The sequence below is a fragment of the Dendrobates tinctorius genome, unplaced genomic scaffold, assembly GCF_039654945.1.
Source record: "Dendrobates tinctorius isolate UK_male_01 unplaced genomic scaffold, ASM3965494v1 ptg000028l, whole genome shotgun sequence".
Taxonomy (NCBI): domain Eukaryota; kingdom Metazoa; phylum Chordata; class Amphibia; order Anura; family Dendrobatidae; genus Dendrobates; species Dendrobates tinctorius.
In genome coordinates, this window is record NW_027361696.1 from 41,037,140 (window position 1) to 41,058,012 (window position 20,873).

General features: G+C 42.4%; 1 long non-coding RNA gene and 1 pseudogene across 1 annotated transcript; both read right to left on the minus strand.

The window, feature by feature from the left end:
* Positions 1–794: 794 nt before the first annotated feature.
* Positions 795–3,628, minus strand: LOC141085320 (uncharacterized). Its single transcript, XR_012231273.1, has 2 exons — positions 3,563–3,628; positions 795–1,611 (listed from the first exon to the last, which is right to left on the minus strand). It is a non-coding gene; the product is annotated as an uncharacterized lncRNA (long non-coding RNA).
* A 1,294-nt stretch (positions 3,629–4,922) lies between these two features.
* LOC141084981 (myeloid cell surface antigen CD33-like) overlaps positions 4,923–20,873 on the minus strand; it is a 35,611-nt pseudogene continuing 19,660 nt past the window's right edge.

Here is a 20,873-nt window from a genome sequence, read left to right on the forward strand (position 1 = left end):
TATGATAACTCCCTCTATGTTGCCACCACCTGATGCCTGGGCCGGCTTCTCCTGTCCTTCCCTGTGACCAGGTGTGTTGGTGGCAACCTGTCAAGTGGTTTGGCTCGCAATATCTCCCCTAAGCTAACACCACCGCGTGGCCTGGCGTGGGCGCTGTTGTCCCTTTCTATGCACGGGTGTTTGTTATGATAGCTTGATGTGAGATTTGCCTTGTGATATCTCCGTAAGGCCCCCACCACCTGTCCCTGGGCAAGGCTTCACCTGTCCTCCCCCTGTGTCCAGGTGTATTTGTGAGGACCTATCTGAGTGGGTCAAACTCCCCTGTTATCGGTCTACCATCAACCATAAACACAAATCTGTCACAATTTCCCACCAACTCTCCCACCCGGATCTTAGACACACAGGACCACAGTAGACACTTAGCTAATCCCAGGGTTTGGATTTGCGCGTGGACTTTTTAACACTACCTGGGTTTGGTGACCACACTGACCGGCTAGAGTTGCTGACCCGGACTGGGCACAGGGAACATTCAGGTAAGATAACTAGATTTTCTTACCTTACTTATGGAGTTGCGCAAATCTCCGTTCCCATGAGCCAAGACCTTGGCCGGCACCTCTGTCCTCTCCGGTCAGCAGGATCCCCGTGCGTTTTCGTCCACGGCCCCACATTGGGCGCCACTTTATGTGGATTTATTTTTGATTTGGGTAGATTTACCCCTGTGCGTACTGTGGCCTGTCCTGATTAGACAGAGTCTTATTGAGCGCTCAAAGAAGGAAAGACGCCACACAATGGTGAGCAGCAATACCTTCCAGCAAAAACTCTGGTAGTTTATTGAATATACTTGGTTTTATCAGTTGTACAGAAAGGAGTGGTTACTCATTAACATAAAGGCTTTACTTCTTAGCTAATTGGTCAGTTTAAATGCATAAACATATATGGGCGTCCAACCTAAGGTGACTTAAGCATCCGATGATATACTGCCCTTTGTCTTACAATGTCAGCAATGTTCTGATATCGGCTGGCACATCTGGCCTAACTTCCTCTTTCTATGTCTGGGACAAATATCACAAGACAATGCTATCATAAGATACCTTCTGCTCCCCAGACTCTCTCATGGGGGGGGCGGGAGGTTATTTCCACCAACTAGTTACAAGGTTCAAACTGTGAATATGTATCTGTGTGTATATGAGTATATAAGAATACATGAGTATATAGCAGTATATGGAGTATATAGCCTATAGCAGGCAAGTGAGATCTATATGAAATACATATACATATATATTTCCATAACAATATCAGTGTAACATGTATGTGTTTTATATGGACATGGGGGCCCCACTTTGATTTTTGCTTAGGGCCCCAATTTGTCTAAAACTGGCCCTGACTGCTGCTCAGACATCTGAATGAGGCTTTAGATTGCTCAGGTTTGCATCACATGAAATTACCATTTATACTTTGCTGATAGCATTGTGCTTCACTGTATTCTTTTGTAGCACTGCAGTTCCAGCTTCGATTCTGACCAAGGACAATGTTCTCATTGTGTTTGTGTGCATTCACTTCTTACTGCATCTTAAAGTTGTGATAGACATCATTGTTTTGCCCTTTTAATTCCTAAAAAATTAAAAAAAAAATAGAAATCATATATACATATATTGCATATATATTTTTTTACATGAATGCAGTGAACAAAATAAAACTAACGCACTATACAAACTAGAAACTAAAGTGAGCATTTCCCACTCCTCTAGTCACACATCCTCATAAACCCCTTCAATGTATCAAAATGTGATATAATTTATTTAGAAAAACATATACTGTATGATTTAGGCTCTTCTGGGTCTGACTGGGAGGCAACCTTCTGCAGCAGAAACCTCCCCCCACTACTAATGATGATATTGGATGTTAAGTCATATGTTTCCTTTACCTGTTTTATCTACCAGATATGTAAAAGTACTTTGGCTGTAAATGTTGTTTTTGGTCACAATAACCAGGATATTGTCAGAGGTTGTGTAGTAATCATTTTGCCCATGGGGAGGAGCTATTTTTTTATCCCTCAAGTTAGGAAAAAGGCATATAAGTAGAAGGTGCTTGCAAGCTGTTTCCTATACAGTTTGAAAGAGCTTCTCCAGAGCTGGGCTGGATCTCAGGCCAGCTTCACTGTATGATAGCAAAACAGTAGCATCAGGGGGAGCTCAGTTCAGAGCAATAGTGCAGCCACACCACTCCTCCGATCTGTCAGTCATCAGGAGTGCACCACCCCCGTCAGTCAAAAGCCAGGAGGTAGTGGAGCATTGCTGTCACGGGTGTGTCAGATTTAACAGTCACTCTTATGGCTGCAGAAGGTCTCTGTGTTTGGCATCGCAGACGCATTCTTAAACCTTATGACTGTTGGACCCAGCAGCAACCTCCCTCCGGCTCTAATTGGCACACCTGGACCGTGGTGTTTATAAACTCCCAGCCTGCTTCAGGGAGTCGCTGGTGATAGCCGATCGCTGCGCTCTGCAAACGACTTTCGACTAACCTCTGCACTAATCCCTACCTCCCACTCCCGACTCCAAGACTTCTCCCATGCTGCTCCTATCCTCTGGAATGCTCTACGCCAAGAAATCAGGACTTGCATAGTTTTAGGCGCTCCCTCAAAACACACTTGTTCAGAGCGGCCTATCACATTCACTAATCAAAGTCATTCTCTGTGTAAGTGTGCTTGTGTAGCCCATTCACTATCTCCATCCATCCTTCACTCCCTCAAGATGGCTGGACCTTCATTGTAAATACACAATTGTAAATACACACCTGTACTTTGTATCTCCCCCACCACATTGTAGATTGTAAGCTCTCATGAACAGGGTTGTCTTATTTTGTCTTATTTTGCTTTAATTATTGTATTGTTAACGTTGTTACTTATGACTTGTGTTTTGAAACTGTTAAACTGTAAAGCGCTGCGGAATATGTTAGCGCTATATAAATAAATATTATTATTATTATTATTATATTCACATTTTCCCTTGGAGTGATAACAGTCAGCTAACTTCCTCTCTGGTGCTGTTGAACGACGTTTGGTGTTACCTTTCTGAGTCTGCTCAAGTGTTCCCCTCGTTCATCTTTCCCCTCTGTTTTAGTTGCAGCGGGGACTGACTAGCGCTACCCCTTCCCTTCCTTAACCAGGGCCTATCGCTAGGGTCAGGCAAGGATTAGGTTTTTGCTCGGCGATAGGTGCAGAACCTATTTAGGGACGTTTAGGGCAAACAGGATGATTTTAGATTTGCCTAGGGGTCTCTACTCCCCACTTCCCTAGTGTTTGGGATCCCCCCTCCCTCTCCCCATTGTTGTGCACTTACTTATCCTCCACCCAGCATGACAGTTGCGCTCCTGAAGACTGAAGATTAGGCAACACTTTAGGTTGTGTAGTAATCATTTGGCGTCATGTCATCTTGGGAAACAATTTATAATAAAAAAAATTCATCCGAAATAAATTTCCGTTGAGGCGGCTGAGCTTTAATATCCAAAGAATTGAGATAAAGTAGAAAACTAATAGTTCTACTATCCCATAAAGTGCTCATACCTGGTATGTGGATTCTGTTCCTTGTGTTTCAGGGTCATGAGATCGCTTTGCTAAAAATCAAGAAATTTGTAGTCATGTAGTCATACGTCCTCCCAGCACATTTTCATAAATACTATGTGGATAATCATTTTTTAATTATTATCACATAAAGCAGTGTTTCTCAACTCCCGTCCTCAAATGCCACCAATAGGTCATGTTTTCAGGATTTCCTTAGTATTGCACAGGTGATGCTGTTAATGCTTGAGCAGGTGAGCAGGTGATGAAATTATCACCTGTGCAGTATTAAGGAAATCCTGAAAACTTGACCTGTTGGTGGGTCTTGAGGCCTGGAGTTGAGAAACACTGACATAAAGAGTTTATTTCAGTCTACCTAAACCATCTTAGAAGTAGGTAACTTCATATTTTCTCTGCAGTGACAGCTATAAGAAAATTGTAGCATTACTAGAAAGAAGAGTGAATGGGTTTCAGGTGAATCAAGTTTCTTTTTTAGATTTTCCCCCAAAAAATGATTTTCAAGAACTTGAATTTTTGCCCAGAGCATGAACTTTTCTTTATATTATTACTCAAATCAAACAATTTCCAGCCAACTGCTAAACCATTTGATTAATTCTATTTAGGGCTAAATGGGGGGGGTTAAAAATAAAATTTAATAAAATAAAAAATCCCTGTGACATCACACACTAAGGTACTCTTGGGCTCGTCTCAAAGTGGGTTTCTAGGGACGCTACAGGCTGGAGCTTTCCCTCCCCGCTCTCCTCACTTCCTATTTCTCCCGTGTGCCTCGCGCACACGTTCCCCACCTGCCAGCACGCTTAATGTGCTCAGCTCCTCCACGGCATCATCGCTCTGCATTATGCCCAGGTTACCATTGTCGGTAGGTAACTGCCACAGCTGCTGCTGCCTGCACTCCTGCCCATTATCGAGCACGCTCAGCTCATTTAACATGTGGCTCTGCACTTCTAGATCAACACTGGCACAACACTTATATTAAGCATCATCTGCAGCTTATGCCATCGTTATTTTCTTTGGTGAGTGCCTGTTTGTTTCAGGAGCATTCCTTGCTATTACTGTTTTATATGTGCACTAGTATAGTTTATTGATTTGTGCAATATTATTGGTTCAGCACTTCACTTTATAAGGTTGTGTTTATGACCCTTGATTGTTTATCTGCAGCCTTAGTCTAGCCTCGAGCACAGGTCATCTTGTCTGTTTAAAAATAAAATATATTACACTAAGCATTGTCACTCACGTCATGAAAAGAAAATAACGGATGTCTCAATACGCTAATACTTGTAATGTAAATTCTTTGTGACTTTTATATTTTATATAATGCTGAGAGCCCAGTGATGTGCAACTCCTATCACTGCTCTATCTGTGGCAGAGGATTATCTTCTGACATATGCATCAATACAGCAGTGCTTGCAGTTTCACAAACCTGATCTGTCAGCAGTATACAACAAACCTCTGCAATGTCTTTGCGGAGGGTTTCAGGAGAGTTGAGCTCTGCTATAACCAGCTTCAGCTCCAGATGATGTAAAAATATCAGGTATGCTGATGTAGATGACAGAAGATAAAAGTGTTCCTGTATAGGCGCAGACAGTGTACAGAAGCATAAGATGAATTGAACACTTAGATTAGCTTGATGATAAGTCTGAGATTAAACTACTTTGCTGCACACAGGAGAGGGAGGTCTGTAGCACTGAGGAGGAGCAAGGGATTACTGAAAAATGAGAAAATAGGGGGGGAAGCCAGCACTGCTTGAGGTTAGAACGCATAAATTGGAGTGCATATGCACATAATATCTAGCTGTATTCAAAAATGAGATATTTAGCAAAAAAATTGATCAATTCAATTGAGCCACCCCGCCGCGCCAAGGCAATCTCATGTGGGGGGTCCTACTCTACATTTATAATAAATATTGTGCCATGTGCTTGATGTCACCGGACAGTACAAAGGTGACATCAACCTCACAAATATGAGCCTCACTTGCCACCCACCACAAGGAAAGTGGGAAGAGCTGGGCAAAGTGCCAGAATTGGCGTATTTAATAGATGTGCCTTTTCTGGGCAGCAGCAGGCTGCTATTTATAGGCTGGGGGCAACATCCATGGCCCCTTAACAGCCTTAGAATACCAGCCCCCATCTGTTTGCTTTAGTTGGCTGGTTGTCAAAAAATGAGGGGACCCCATGCTGTTTTTTTAATTATTTTTTTTAAATAATAAAAAAAAAATCATTGTGGGGACCCCTCCATTCGTAATAATAACCAATTGCTGTTACACACATGTCGCAGGTATCCCCATTTCCCCCCTTCCCCTGGGTCCGTTGCCCTCTGTTGTGCTGCACATTGGGATTTACATTTTGCCTGTAGTGGATCAATGACATCATCTGATTCATCTCTCTAAACCTATTAACACACATCGGTGTCTTGGGATTGAGTTTCAAAGACTCCAAGTCCTGTTAGGTGTTCTCCACCATTTGTGCTGTTTACTTCTTGTGTACGTGCTTGCATTAATTCCTGATGGGTTCAACTGTAACTGCCTTGTTGATCCTGGATTATACATTCCTTCCTACCCACAGGCTTTTTGCTTTCTGCATTGTCGCCTGGGGTTTGTGTGCCCATCCTTACCTGGAGCTTAAAGGATCTACCTCAGTTGTTAAGCCATGACAATTACAATTTCTGCTGCTTTACTAATCACTAATGGAGAATTAAAGGGAATCTCACAGGTTGCATACAGGCAAAAATAGTCATACCTGTATGCCACCTGGATGTGGCCTTGTTAAGTAAAAATCTATTTTTCTGGTGGCTATTTCAACCATGAAAATTGCTTTTTGTAAAACAAAAAAATACTTACTACAGATATCAAGAAGAACAGTTTTTCTAGTTGTCTTCCCATTGGTCCTTGTCATTTCACATGTGATGCTTTCCTGCTGATCATTTGGAGATGGGGTAAATGTTACAGTAGATGAATTAATCTTCCAGACATCGGCCACATTGCTCTTCTTCCATTGGAAGTTTAATGATGTTGCAGAACAATTTCTTGGAGGAGATCAGGGTCAGGGTCTTACTTACACCATCAATCAGTCTCCCAAAATCTGAGATGATCGGTTCTTCTGTGAGATCTATACGATAAAATATATTTTAACATGATCTTTGTCAATTAAATATTTACAAGAATGTGTCCAACAGAAATAACTGGGCATTTGGATTAATCGATCACATGACCAATAAACAGAACAAGTAAAAATATATGTTAGTTGCTCTAAAATGATACTTGAGGTTCCTTCTTAAAATTCAGTTAATAAAAGGTGTTGCCATACTATAAAATATTGGGGCATTAGGGCACTGTTTGTGAGTCGACCTCCCAGCGCTGTGGGGTACTCAGTATCGGGCCCGATGAGCTTCAATGGGAGATGTCACGGCAGCTGGGACCCGGCCCGTGGCCCTGGGAGCCCATTGTAAAAGGGGGGAATGTTCAGTGTGCTTATGATGATTAGAGTTTATGAATAAATGAGTCATGACGCCACCTGTGGTGTTCGGCAATGAAGATGTTGCAGACAGATCCTCTGGGACAGATGGTGTGGTGCAGCAATGATGTTATAGCCCTCCACAGGCAGGGCTGTAGTCCCAGGGCAGAGTAGGTGAAGTGACACTTAGATGATGTAGTGTCAGGCGCAGGGGATGTAGCAGTGCCGGGCAGGTTGACGCAGGAATAAGTGGAGGACACCAGGGCATGTAGTTCCAAAGCTTTACTCAAAGTCTGTTGTGGTACAGGTGCCCGCATCCGTGCCGTGTCCTCCGGGTCAGGAGCTCAGCCAACTTTCAACTTTCAAGCAAGATGAAGTACTCCTTTCCAACACTACACCAACATATGTGCCTTTTCTGAACGTCTCCCTCTTAGTGCCTTTAGTGAAGTACTCACAGTTCTGAGTTACACTGGAGTTCCTCCTGTCAGATGTTCCTAAGAATTCTACTTGTATGGCAGACAGCTGTAACCTGCTTCGAGGACTCCTTACTACCTAGTCCCGGCTCACTATCGTTGCTGTTGTGCCCCCAAGTCTGGTGTGGGAATAAAGCGGTGACAACTTCTATCCCTCCGGTGTCTGCTGCAGGACCATTAGTATCCATACAACCTCGGGGACCGGACCCCGGCCTTGCACTTAGAACTTGGGAAGGGTTCTCCTCTAACCCTGGTCCTTGATTCTCTTCTTCTCCTCATGTTCCGTACTAATTCTTTCCTTCTTATGGAGAGTCAGGCTTTCTATCAATGTTCCTTTCTTGTGCCAGCGAACCCAGATCACTGAGGTCGGCTGCCGCACTTCCTTCATTTCCTTCATCCATCCCACTCAGGGGATCTCCTTTTACAGACTGACCTCGTCAGACTCCTGTGACTAACTGACTAAATCCTATCCTCTTCCCGCTCTTTTAGTGCAAACTAAACTCCACCCACCTCCCAGCACGCTTCGTGTTCCAAGCAGGGAGCCACCAAAGGGTGCTTTGCTACACTACTGTGTTGTGTGGGATGCAGGTGTTGGAGCATGGTCAGGTGTCTCCACCTTACCTGGATGGTGGGGTACCACACCTCAGGAAGAGGTGCAGTACCTCTGTGGCGACTGAAGCCTCAGGGGCGCCACATTTGTCTTATAACAAATCAATCACATATTTTCTGGAAATACTGCAGAATTTGAAAGCTATTGGATTTCTGCTGTGGATGTGACTTTGATGTGCTGTGGAAGGATAGATCTTGAAAAATAGGGATCAACTCTGTAAATATTGACTCTTTGCATCAAATTGGCGTATTTGTCAAAAAAAGTTTAAAAACGTATGACATGCTGAGAACTGTACTTCAGTAACTAAAGAAATATCCAACTAAAATATCTTAAAACTTTCAAGCAGCAAAATGGGAAAACTAATGTTTTTGACAATCTCAAAACTTTTGGCCACAACTGTGTATCAAGAAAAGTTCAGAACATTTTTAAAAAAGTGCAAAAGTTTTATTTAGATGTGGAAAAGATGCTGCAAAGTAGGAATGCTTTCAAAAATAGAAGTGTCATTTTTTAACTAATTAACTTGCAAAGTAAATTAACAGGAAAAAATCTCAATCAAATCCAAGAACATTTGGAATTGAGAGTTCTCAGTGGTTGATACCTTTTAATGGCTAACTGAAAAGATGGTAACAAATTGCAAGCTTTCGAGACTACGCAGGTCTTTTCATCAGACTAGATTAATACAAAATCTGAAGAATCACATATTTATACACAAGACAGCACAGAAATAACGCAATAGCTAAGACAAGTGATGTGAAGCAGAATTGTCATTATGGGAGAGAGATAAGCATAAATATTGGAGCAGTTCATAGATAAGCAGTGTGAAGGTTTTATTGCCCTCTGATTGCATCTGGTTCTGTGTTGTGATGACCCCAGAAGGTCTGAGGAGCAAATTCCTTAATTGATGTAAAAAGACATAAATCCATGCAACACTTTCATACCTGCACTGAATGTGTCGAAAGTTTTTATAAATTTGTACTCAGAGATTCTTCTCTCTCTCTGAGACTTGAAGTTACCTTTTAATACAAGTAATTTAATGTCCATCATGCTACGACCAGGGATACAAAAGCTGGGATACGAAAGCTTGCAATGTGTTATCATCTTTTCAGTTAGCCATTAAAAGGTATCAACCACTGAGGACTCTCAATTCTAAATATTCTTCTATCTACTGGCTAACACAGTACAAAGATATATATCTTCCCAATCAAATCCATACACTGTGCAGAATAATCAGACTGGGAAAATTGTGAGAACATCATCATTTTGTTGCAGGTTTTTCACCTCCGAGCTGTATAAATGTTAATGCTGATTGGATGGAGCAGATCAGGTGATGTGTATTTGTGAAATGATGAGGGTGTGGCCTAAGGATACAATGCCCTTCATCGGAGGATGCAGAATTATTGGACAGCTGGTTTTACTCAGTCAAAATGAGCCAAAAAGATTTAACGAACTCTGAAAAGTCACAGATTGTTACAGGTCTTACAGAGGATGCAGATATTGGAGCAATCACAGAACCAGCAAAAGTTTTGTTGCAAATAGTCCACAGTCATAAAAAACATATTGAGAAAAAAAAAGACACAAATTTTTTTTCAACGATATGAGAAGAATCAGAGTTGAAGAGACCAGGAAGCCATTATCCTCCAGTAGTCATATCCCAGAGCTGCAACCTCCATGGAGGCCAGAAGTACACCACTCAGCAAGACACAATAGTGGAAACATCAACATTTGGCCAAGAAATGTCTAAAGTCAGATCGTTCACAGGTTTTATGGACTGATGACATGAAAGTGATTCTTGACTGACCAGATGGATGGGCCTCTGGCTGGATCAGTAGACACAGGCTTTGATGCTGTTCAGACGGCATACAGCAAATTTGATTTTAATTTTTCCTTTGTTCATCCATTTTACATTTTGTCAATTGAAGTAAACTAATTACTAAATAAAGATGAGTAAATTGATCTGTGAAGGATAGAGTTTGAGTAGCACTTCCTGAAATTTAGTCTTTCACACATGTTTCAATACTTTAACCCCTTTACCCCCAAGGGTGGTATGCATGTTCATAACCGGGCCAATTTTTACAATTCTGACCACTGTCCCTTTATGAGGTAATAACTCTGGAATGCTTCCATGGATCCCGGTGATTCTTACAATGTTTTCTCATGACATACACTATTGTACTTCATGCTAGTAGTAAAATTTCTTTGATATAACTTGCATTTATTTGTGAAAAAAATGGAAATTTGGTGAAAATTTTGAAAATTTCGCAATTTTCCAACTTTGAATTTTTATGCCCTTAAATCACAGAGATATGGCACACAAAAAACTTAATAAGTAACATTTCCCACATATTTACTTTACATCAGCACAATTTTGGAACCAAAATTTTTTGTTGTTAGGAAGTTATAAGGGTTAAAATTTGACCAGCGATTTCTCATTTTTGCAACACCATTTTTTTAGGGACCATATCACATTTGAAGTCACTTTGAGGGGTCTATATGATAGAAAATACCCAACAGTGACACCATTCTAAAAACTGCACCCCTCAAGGTGCTCAAAGCCTCATTCAAGAAGTTTAGGTGCTTCACAGGAATTTTTTGAATGTTTAAAAAAATAAACATTTAACTTTTTTCACAAAAAAATTACTTCAGGTTCAATTTTTTTTATTTTACCAAGAGTAACAGGAGAAATTGGACTACAAAGTAGTATGCTGATACCTGATATGTGGGGGGGAACCTGTTATGATTGAGTCACTGAGGAGGAAAAAGCAAAACACAAGCTCAGCCCAGAAAATCAGAGAGGTTGGAAACTAGCGGGTTGCAGACCCCTAATCCTATCACACAACTAGCAGTAGTTGTGGAGTGTTCCTATGGTGATCCTAGACACCTCGTCACAGCCGGAGATCTAAATAAGCCTAAAGAGAGAAAAGGGAAAAACTGACTGCCGGGGATGGCTGAACTCAAAAAACAAGGTAAACAAAACCAAAACTAATAAGTTCAATAGCAGAGCAAAAACTTATCTTTGGGAAGCAGGAATCAGACTGGTCTCCAAGAATCCAGCAGAGAAATCACCAGCCACTCAGAAGGGCATCGGCTGCCTTATATCCAATCTGAAGTTCCTGTTACTCAGTCACAATCCACCTGATCAGGTGTTTGATTTCTTTCATCCAAATCAGCCTCACTACCTTCCTTCACCAGAAGAGGGAGATCCTCGGACACTAAAGGTGAATGTACAGATGAGCTCACAACAGTACCTCCCCCTTGAGGAGGGGTCACCAAACCCTCATCCAAGCCACCAGGCCGATCAGGATGAGCCCGATGAAAAGCATGCACCAATCTTTCGACATGAATATCAGAGGCAGAGACCCAGGAATTATCCTCCTGACCATAACCCTTCCACTTAATCAAATACTGGAGTCTCCGTCTAGCCAGACGGGAATCCAGTATCTTCTCTACCTCATATTCCATGTTATCTTCAACCAACACAGGGTCAGGAGGTGTCACCATAGGAAGCACTGGTTCAACAAACCTCTTCAACAAGGACTTATGAAACACATTATGAATCTTAAATGTGACAGGAAGAGCCAACCGAAAAGAGACCGGATTAACAATCTCCAAAATCTTGTAAGGTCCAATAAATCTAGGTTTAAACTTTGGAGAAGCCACTTTCATAGAGATATTCTTTGATGACATCCAGACCATATCACCCACCTTAAACCGGGGACCAATGGTCCTATGCTGGTAAGAAAACCGCTGGGCCTTTTCCTGGGAAAGAGACAACTTATCCAACACTTGGTCCAAAATCTGCTGCATTCTTTCCACCACAGTGTCAACCCCTGGACAGGCAGAAGACTCCACCTGCCCTGAAGAAAATCGAGGATGAAACCCAAAGTTACAGAAAAAGGGTGACATCAAAGTGGCAGAACTAGCTCTATTATTTAAAGCAAATTCGGCCAAGGGTAAAAATGAGACCCAATCATCCTGATCAGCAGATATAAAACATCTCAAATAAGCCTCCAAGGTCTGGTTTGTTCTCTCCGTCTGCCCATTGGTCTGAGGGTGAAATGCAGAGGAGAAGGACAACTGAATTCCCAACTTGGAACAAAAGGTCCTCTAGAATCTAGAGACAAACTGAACTCCTCTGTCTGATACAATGTTCTCAGGAATCCTGTGCAAGCGAACCACCTGTTGCAAAAACAAGGGTACCAACTCTGAGGAAGATGGCAACTTAGGGAGTGGTACAAGATGGACCATCTTAGAGAATCTATCACAAATCACCCAGATAACAGTCATCCTGTGAGAGACAGGCAGATCAGAAATAAAATCCATTGAAATATGGGTCCATGGCCTCCTGGGCACCGGCAAAGGCATCAACAACTCACTAGAACGAGAACAAGGCTTAGATCGGGAGCAAGTCCCACAGGACTGCACAAAATTTCTGACATCACGAGACAAGGCAGGCCACCAAAAAGACCGACTCACCAAATCTCTAGTACCAAAAATACCTGGATGACCAGCCAACGCGGAACAATGAACCTCAGACATCACTTTCCTCCTCCACTGGTCAGGAACATACAACCTACCACTGGGACAATGCTCAGGCTTATCTTCCTGAAACTTCTCCAGAGCACGTCTCAAATCAGGCGAGAGGGCAGAAAGAACCACCCCCTCACCTAAGATGGTAGCAGGCTTGGTCACAATAGGAGAATCAGCCAAAAAAACTCCTAGAGAGGGCATCAGCCTTAATGTTCTTAGTGCCCGGAAGAAAGAAGACCACAAAATCAAAACGTGTGAAAAACAAGGCCCACCTGGCCTGTCTCGGATTCAAGCATTTAGCCGACTCAAGGTAGATCAAATTCTTGTGGTCAGTGAGGACCACAACTTGATGTCTGGCTCCCTCCAACCAATGTCTCCACTCCTCAAATGCCCACTTCATGGTGAACAGTTCTCGATTCCCTACATCATAGTTGCGTTCCGAAGGAGAGAACTTTCGGGAAAAGAAGGCACAGGGGTTCATTTTAGATGTTACAGGATCTTTTTGGGACAAAACAGCTCCTGCACCAGTCTCTGAAGCATCCACCTCCACCTGAAATGGAAGTGAGACATCGGGTTGTCGCAAAACCGGAGAAGAAGTGAACCTCCGCTTCAGCTCCTGAAAAGAAGAAACAGCCTATGGAGACCAATTCATTAAATCAGCGCCCTTCTTAGTCAAATCAGTCAATGGTTTGGCAATAACAGAAAAAATGGCTATAAACTTACAATAAAAATTAGCAAAACCCAAAAACTTCTGGAGGGCCTTCAAAGAAGTAGGCTGAACCCAATCATAAATGGCCTGTACCTTGGCCAGGTCCATTTCAATAGTTGACGGAGACAAAATAAATCCCAAAAATGAAATCCTCTGTACACCAAAAAGACATTTCGATCCCTTAACATACAGGGAGTTTTCCCTCAAAATCCGGACCACAGTCCGAACATGTTCCACATGAGAGTCCCAATCCTTGGAAAAGATCAAAATATCATCCAAATAGATGATCAGAAACTTATCCACAAAATCCCGGAAAATATCATTCAAGAAGCACTGGAAGACAGAAGGGGCGTTAGTGAGCCCAAAAGGCATCACCAGGTACTCAAAATGTCCCTCCGGAGTATTAAACGCTGTCTTCCATTCATCCCCATGCTTAATGCGAATAAGATTATACGCCCCCCTGAGGTCAAGCTTGGTAAACCAGCAAGCACCTTCAACTCTAGAAAATAGGTCAGAAATCAGGGGTAACGGATACTGATATTTAACAGTAATTTTGTTAGGGGAGCGATAGTCCATACAGGGCCTTAATGAACCATCCTTCTTGGTCACAAAAAAAACCCAGCACCCAAGGGTGAAGAGGATGGTCTAATATGACTCCTTAATATAAAAATGCATAGCCTCATGTTCGGGTACAGATAAATTAAAAAGTCGACCCTTGGGAAATTTACACCCCGGACTCAGCTCAATTGCACAGTCATAACTCCTATGAGGAGGCAAAGATGCAGACTTACTCTCACTAAACACATCATAAAAATCAGCCAAATAGTCAGTAACCTCATGCGACTGGGGAGAGGTGAAGAAAACAGGAGTGTCACTAAAGGCCCTTTTACATTTAGCGATGCACCAGCGATCCGACCAGCGATACGACCCGGTCAGGATCGCTGGTGTATCGCTAAATGATCGCTAGTGAGCTTCCACACAGGAAGATCTCACAGCGATGCGGCAGTGACGCAGTGCATGATACTCACCTTTCACACACAGCGATCCAGACGTCCTCCCGCCCGCGTCCAGCGTCGCTCGTCTCACACAGCAGGAAGCCCAGCAGGAAGCTGACGACGAGAAATGGAGCCGCCCGATCTTGCGCAATCAGTGATGGACAGCGGGGGAGCCGGTCGGAGGTAAGTATCACACATAGCGATATCGCTAGCAATATCGCTATAACGTCACAAAATCAGTGACGTTTTAGCGATATTGCTAGCGATATCGCTATGTGTAAAACCCCCTTAAGAGCACACCGACAACCCCAACTCACCACAGACACAGATTTCCAATCCAAAACTGGATTATGGATTTGCAACCATGGGAACCCCAGCACGATGGTATCATGCAAATTATGCAACACCAAAAATCTGCAATTTTCTTGATGGTCTGGGGCGACCCGCATTACCACCTGGGTCCAAAACTGAGGTTTATTTTTCGCCAAAGGAGTAGCATCAATACCCCTCAAAGGAATAGGCGTCCGCAGGGGTGTCATAGGCAAACCACAACTTTTAGCAAAATCCAAATCCATTAGGTTCAAGGCCGCTCCTGAATCCATAAAGGCTTTAGCAGAAAATGTGGACAGGGAGCAGATCAGTGTAATTGCCAGAAGAAACTTAGGTTGTATACCACCTACAGCAAATGTGTGTGCAAAATGTTTCTCTCGTTTAGGGCAGACAGAGATAATATGAGAGGCATCTTCACAGAAAAAACACAGCTTATTACGCCTTCTAAACTTCTGACGTTACGCCCTAGACAAAACTCTATCACATTGCATAGGTTCAGACATTTGTTCAACAGGTGGCAACATTTCCCATGTAATTTTACGTTCCCGTAAACGCCGATCAACCTGAATGGCTAATGACATAGAATCGTCAAGACCAGAGGGAACAGGAAATCCCACCATAGTATCTTTTACGGTTTCTGACAAACCCTTCGGAAAGAGAGCTGCCAAGGCACCATCATTCCAAGTGATGAGGACCGCCCACTTTCAGAAGTTTTGACAGTACAGTTCTGCAGAATCTTGACCCTGGCTCAATGCCAACAGGGTCTTTTCAGCTTGATCAATCACATTAGGTTCATCATACAACAACCCCAAGGCCTGAAAAAATGCGTCCACATTAGTTAGAATAGGATCATCTGGTACTAAAGAAAACGCCCAATCCTGGGGATCGCCGCGTAGCAAGGAAGATGACAATTTTAACCTGCTGTGCAGAGCTCCCCGATGAGTTAGGCTTCAAGGCAAGAAATGATTTACAATTATTCTTAAAATTCAAAAATTTAGACCGATCCCCAAAAAACACATCAGGAGTGGGGATTTTTGGTTCAGCAGCGTGTGAATGAGCAAGATAGGTGGAAATTTCTCACACTTCAGCAGCAAGCTGCTCCACATGATCAGACAATTGCTTAAACTCCATCAGAGAAAAAAATATTCCTCCTACGGCCTCAGAGAAAAAGAGGAAAAAATATAGACAAAAAAAAAATTCTGACTCTTTTTTTTTTCTAACAATTCCCTCTTGCTTTTGAGTACCCTAGAATCTGCGGTATGGCTGGTGATTCTGTTATGATTGAGTCACTGAGGAGGAAAAAACAAAACACGAGCTCTGCCCAGAAAATCAGAGAGGTTGGAAACTAGCGGATTGAAGACCCCTAATCCTATCACACAACTAGCAGTAGCCGTGGAGTGTTCCTACGGTGATCCTAGACACCTCGTCACAGCCGGAGATCTAAATAAGCCTAAAGAGAGAAAAGGGAAAAACTGACTGCCCCAGAGCAGACCCCAAAGCAATAGGCAGCCCCCAACATATAATGACGGTGAAACGAGATGAAAACACTAACACAGATAGAAAGATAGGTTGAGCAAATGATGGGGCCCAAGCTAACTAAAAAGGACAGGACAGAAAAGCTGCTGTCTGAAATCCAAGAAAACCCTGCTAAAAATATTACCAACACAACTGATAAGCAAAAAGGACCCTGAAGTCACTAGACTTCAAACCCTATATCAGCACTCAGAATATTCTGAAAGCAGAGCAAAAGAGAACACTGATCAAGGAATAAGAATCCAGCACATCCCCGGCCGGGGATGGCTGAACTCAAAAAACAAGGTAAACAAAACCAAAACTAATAAGTTCAATAGCAGAGCAAAAACTTATCTTTGGGAAGCAGGAATCAGACTGGTCTCCAAGAATCCAGCAGAGAAATCACCAGCCACTCAGAAGGGCGTCGGTTGCCTTATATCCAATCTGAAGTTCCTGTTACCCAGTCACAATCCACCTGATCAGGTGTTTGATTTCTTTCATCCAAATCAGCCTCACTACCTTACTTCACCAGAAGAGGGAGATCCTCGGACACAAAAGGTAAATGTACAGATGAGCTCACAACAGGATCCACTGTTTCGGCACATGGCACAGCTTGGAATGGAAGGAGCGCCGTTTGACTTTTTCAATGCAAAATTGGCTGGAATTGGCTGGAATTGAGATCGGACGCCATGTTGCATTTGGAGAGCCCCTGATATGCCTAAACAGTGGAAACCCCTCACAAGTGACCCAATTTTGGAAGCTATACCCCAAAGGAACTTATTTAGATGTGTGGTGAGAACTTTGAACCCCCAAGGGCTTCACAGAAGTTTATAACATACAGCCGTAAAATTAAAAAATCATATTTTTTCAACAAAAATGATCTTTTCACCCCCAAGGGAAACAGGACCCCAAAAGTTATTGTGCATTTTGTCCTGAGTACACTGATACCCCATCTGTGGAGGTAAACCACTGTTTGGGCGCATGGCAGAGCTCGGAAAGGATGAGTGCAGTTTGACTTTTTCAACGCAGAATTGGCTGGACACCATGTCGCGTTTGGAGTGCCCCTGATGTGCCTAAACAGTGGAAACTCCCCACATTTGACCCCATTTTGGAAACTAGACCCCCCAAGATGTGTGATGAGCACTTTGAACACCCAAGTGCTTCACAAAAGTTCATAACGTAAAGCCATAAAAATAAAAAAAATCATATTTTTTTCCACAAAGATGAACATTTTGCTCCCAATTTTTTCTCCCAAGGGTAACAGGAGAAATTGTATGCCAATAGTTGTTGTGCTATTTGTCCTGAGTAGGCTGATACCCCATATGTGGGGGAAACCACTGTTTGGGAGCACATAGTGCCAGGTGCTAGCTGTGATGATCAGCTGACATCCAGGCGCGATCAGCTGCGCTCCCCCTGTACACATGGACGGAATAGTAAGTCAAATGTCGGGAAGGGGTTAAGATTCTATTTGCAGATTGTAAATAAAAAAAGAACTTGCCAACACTATTTCTAATACTGCTGAAGCATCAGAGAGTGGGCAATGCCATTTTCCATTGACACACTACCTCCCAATAATGCTCTGCAGCGATGACATCCAGCAGGCTTTCACACCTTGTACAGTGGTGGTCAGTACCTGGGCCATTACAACTCAACAGTTTACAGTGGAGCAAGTTTGTACGTGAGAGTTGTCTTCTATCTTCAGAGTCATTAAGTCTCTGTCTTCTGTAGAGTGTAATCTCTTATGGTCAGCAAAATTCTCTCTCTCTAGCTCCTGTACAGTGTAAGCTCTTATGGTCAATTGGGTCCTCTCTCATGTAGAGTGTAAGCTCTTATGGTCAGTGGGCTCCTCTCTCTCTCTTGCAAAGAGTAAGCTCTTATGGTCAGTGAGGTTCTCTCTCTCCTGTAGAATGTAAGCTCTTACAGTCAGTGGGGTCTTCGCTCTCCTGTAGAGTGTAAGCTCTTATGGTCAGTGGGGTCCTCTCTCTAGTAAAGAGTAAGCTCTTACGGCCAGTATGGTCCTCTCTCTCTACTGCAGAGTATAAGCTCCTATGATCAGTGGGGTCCACTCTCTCTCCTGTAGAGTGTAAGCTCTTATGGTCAGTGGAGTCCTCTCTCTTCTGTACCATGTAAGTTCTTATGGTAAGAGGGGTCCTCTCTATCTCCTGTAGAGTGTAAGCTTTTATAGACAGCAGGGTCCCCTCTATCCTGTAGAGTGTAAGCTCTTATGGTCATCAGGGTCCTCCCTTTTCTGTAGAGTGTAAGCTCTTATGGTCAGTGGGGTCCTCTCTCTCTCCTGTAGCGTGTAAGCTCTTATGGTCTGCGGGGTCCACTCTCCCCTGTAGAGTGTAAGCTCTTATGGTCAGCAGGGTCCTCTCTATCCTGTAGAGTGTAAGCTCTTATGGTCATCAGGGTCCTCCCTTTTCTGTAGAGTGTAAGCTCTTATGATCAGTGGGGTCCTCTCTCTCTCCTGTGGAGTATAAGCTCTTTTGGTCAATGGGGTCTTTTCTCTCCTGCAGTGTAAGCTTCTTATGGTCAGCGGGGTCCTCACTCTCCTTTAGAGTGTAAGCTTTAATGGTCAGCGGGGTCCTCTCTCTCCTTTAGAGTGTAAGCTTTAATGGTCAGTGGGGTCTTCTTTCTCTCATTTCCCAAACACTTATTTTCCAAGCATTTAAAATCATTTCAGTGTTGAGATTCACGCAATTTTTCTGGAAAATTCAAATCTCAATACTGTGTATATACTGTATACTGTATACATTACAAAATCTTCAGTTTTATTAAAATTAGTTGATACACAATGAAAATATGTATTCATTATGTTTCAAATAATGTTCTAATGAAAGTTATAATATTATTAACTTCACTTTCATGCTGCAGGTTAACATAGTCGATTAAACTTGGTCTAATCAAAATTTTAGAAATCTTGTGTTCAGTGAGATATTGATTAAAATTTTACTTTGCAAAGGGGATATACTCATTAATGCTAATGCTGGTCATATGCGATATACTGTAGATATATATATTTCAATCATGACTGTTCGTTTAAAAATGTGATGGAGTAACATGGTTGTAATGTGGATGATGCAGCCAGCAAATACTTCATGAGGAGCTGCACCTTCTACTTATTGATGTTTTATAACATGTAGCACGGTGACGTAGAGCACATACACATCATCGCTATAGCTCACCGTCACTGCCGGATACACTCACACTTACCGGTAACAGTTATGGTGGTTGCTGCGTTTCTATAATTATATTTCACTGGACTGTATAAACTTTTTTCAAATCTGAAATAATATGTCCCATTATCTTCTTTCCTGGCGTCAGTGATTGTTAGGGTGCAGTCTCCAATATCCGGATTTCCCATCAGATGGAAGTTTGGTTTTTTCACATCACTGGATTTAACATTTGTGGCTACGATATAAAAAGGAGAAAAACGTTCCTTCACCTGTATCCAGTATCCGAAGGAATTACTGAATGTATTATTACTGTCAGCGGTGAAGGTGCAAGGAACCGTCACACAGAGACCCTCCTGTACACTGACACTAGGATTCACTCTGATATTAAAGCCCGGCACCTGGCACATGACACCTGTAGAACGATGAAAAATTGTCAACGTTACATGTCAGAAATTTTATTTTTCAAATAATTCACAAATATGATGAGTTTTTCTAGCTATTATCTATCTGATGCTCAATTCTTTAAAACTACAGAAAGGGCTGCCCACTTCTATTTTAGGATGTCAGTTCGGTACGGCCCCCCATCAATCAGCTGTTATCAGAGGCAGTCGGATCTGCACAGTGTACAAGCGGACCCCCAACTCTCCATCATACTGTAAAGTGGTCAGTCATTCCCTCTCAATCTCCACCCATTTTGGCCGACGCTAGAATACTGGCAAAAACACCTTCATGAATTGGACCCATTGTGAGGTTTTGTTTTTTATTTACAATGTTTAATATAAGCGTTGAAAAGCTTTACATTTTCACCAAATATGCTCTTTTTTACTTTTTAAATTTCATTATTTTAATTGTGGAATAGAAATTGTATTGTCTTTTTTGACATATTTTTCACCTTGCAATTTTTTGGGGTCATTACAGAGAATTAGAATCTGCATCAGTTGATCATTTGTTTTATATATGTCAATGGGGCGACACTGAGTGCATGAACAGATGCGCAGGCATCATCTTATGGTTTGTTAGTGATTGTCAGTGGCATTTAAAGGGTCAACAGCAGCCATTGGAGATAGCTCTGGTTGCTGCTTTTAGTGGCTGCAGGGCAGCTGGCGCCCATGCTACGTGGAGCGGGGTTAGAATCTGTGCTTCCCGCACCCGATTTATGATGTATGTACCCATCACAGATTATGATGGGGTTGAAGCAGCGCATCATTCCACCCATGTCCTCCCATATATCCTCAGTATAACACAGACTCAATTTATAGCCACATAGATGGCAAATTATATGGACAGGTCTCCAGTCTCCAGCACTCACTGGAATAGTGAGAACAGAAAACTTTTTATAAACAAGATAAAAAAAAAAACACCAGGGAGACCCTGATGGCTGAGAACAGGTTGCTTTTTAAAAAAAAAAAAAAAAAAAAAATGTTCAGTGCCTTCCTGGATCTTGGGTTATGACTGTATTTTATTCTTATGTAAAAAAAACTTCTGTCTTATCTATTTGTACAATTGCCAAAAACT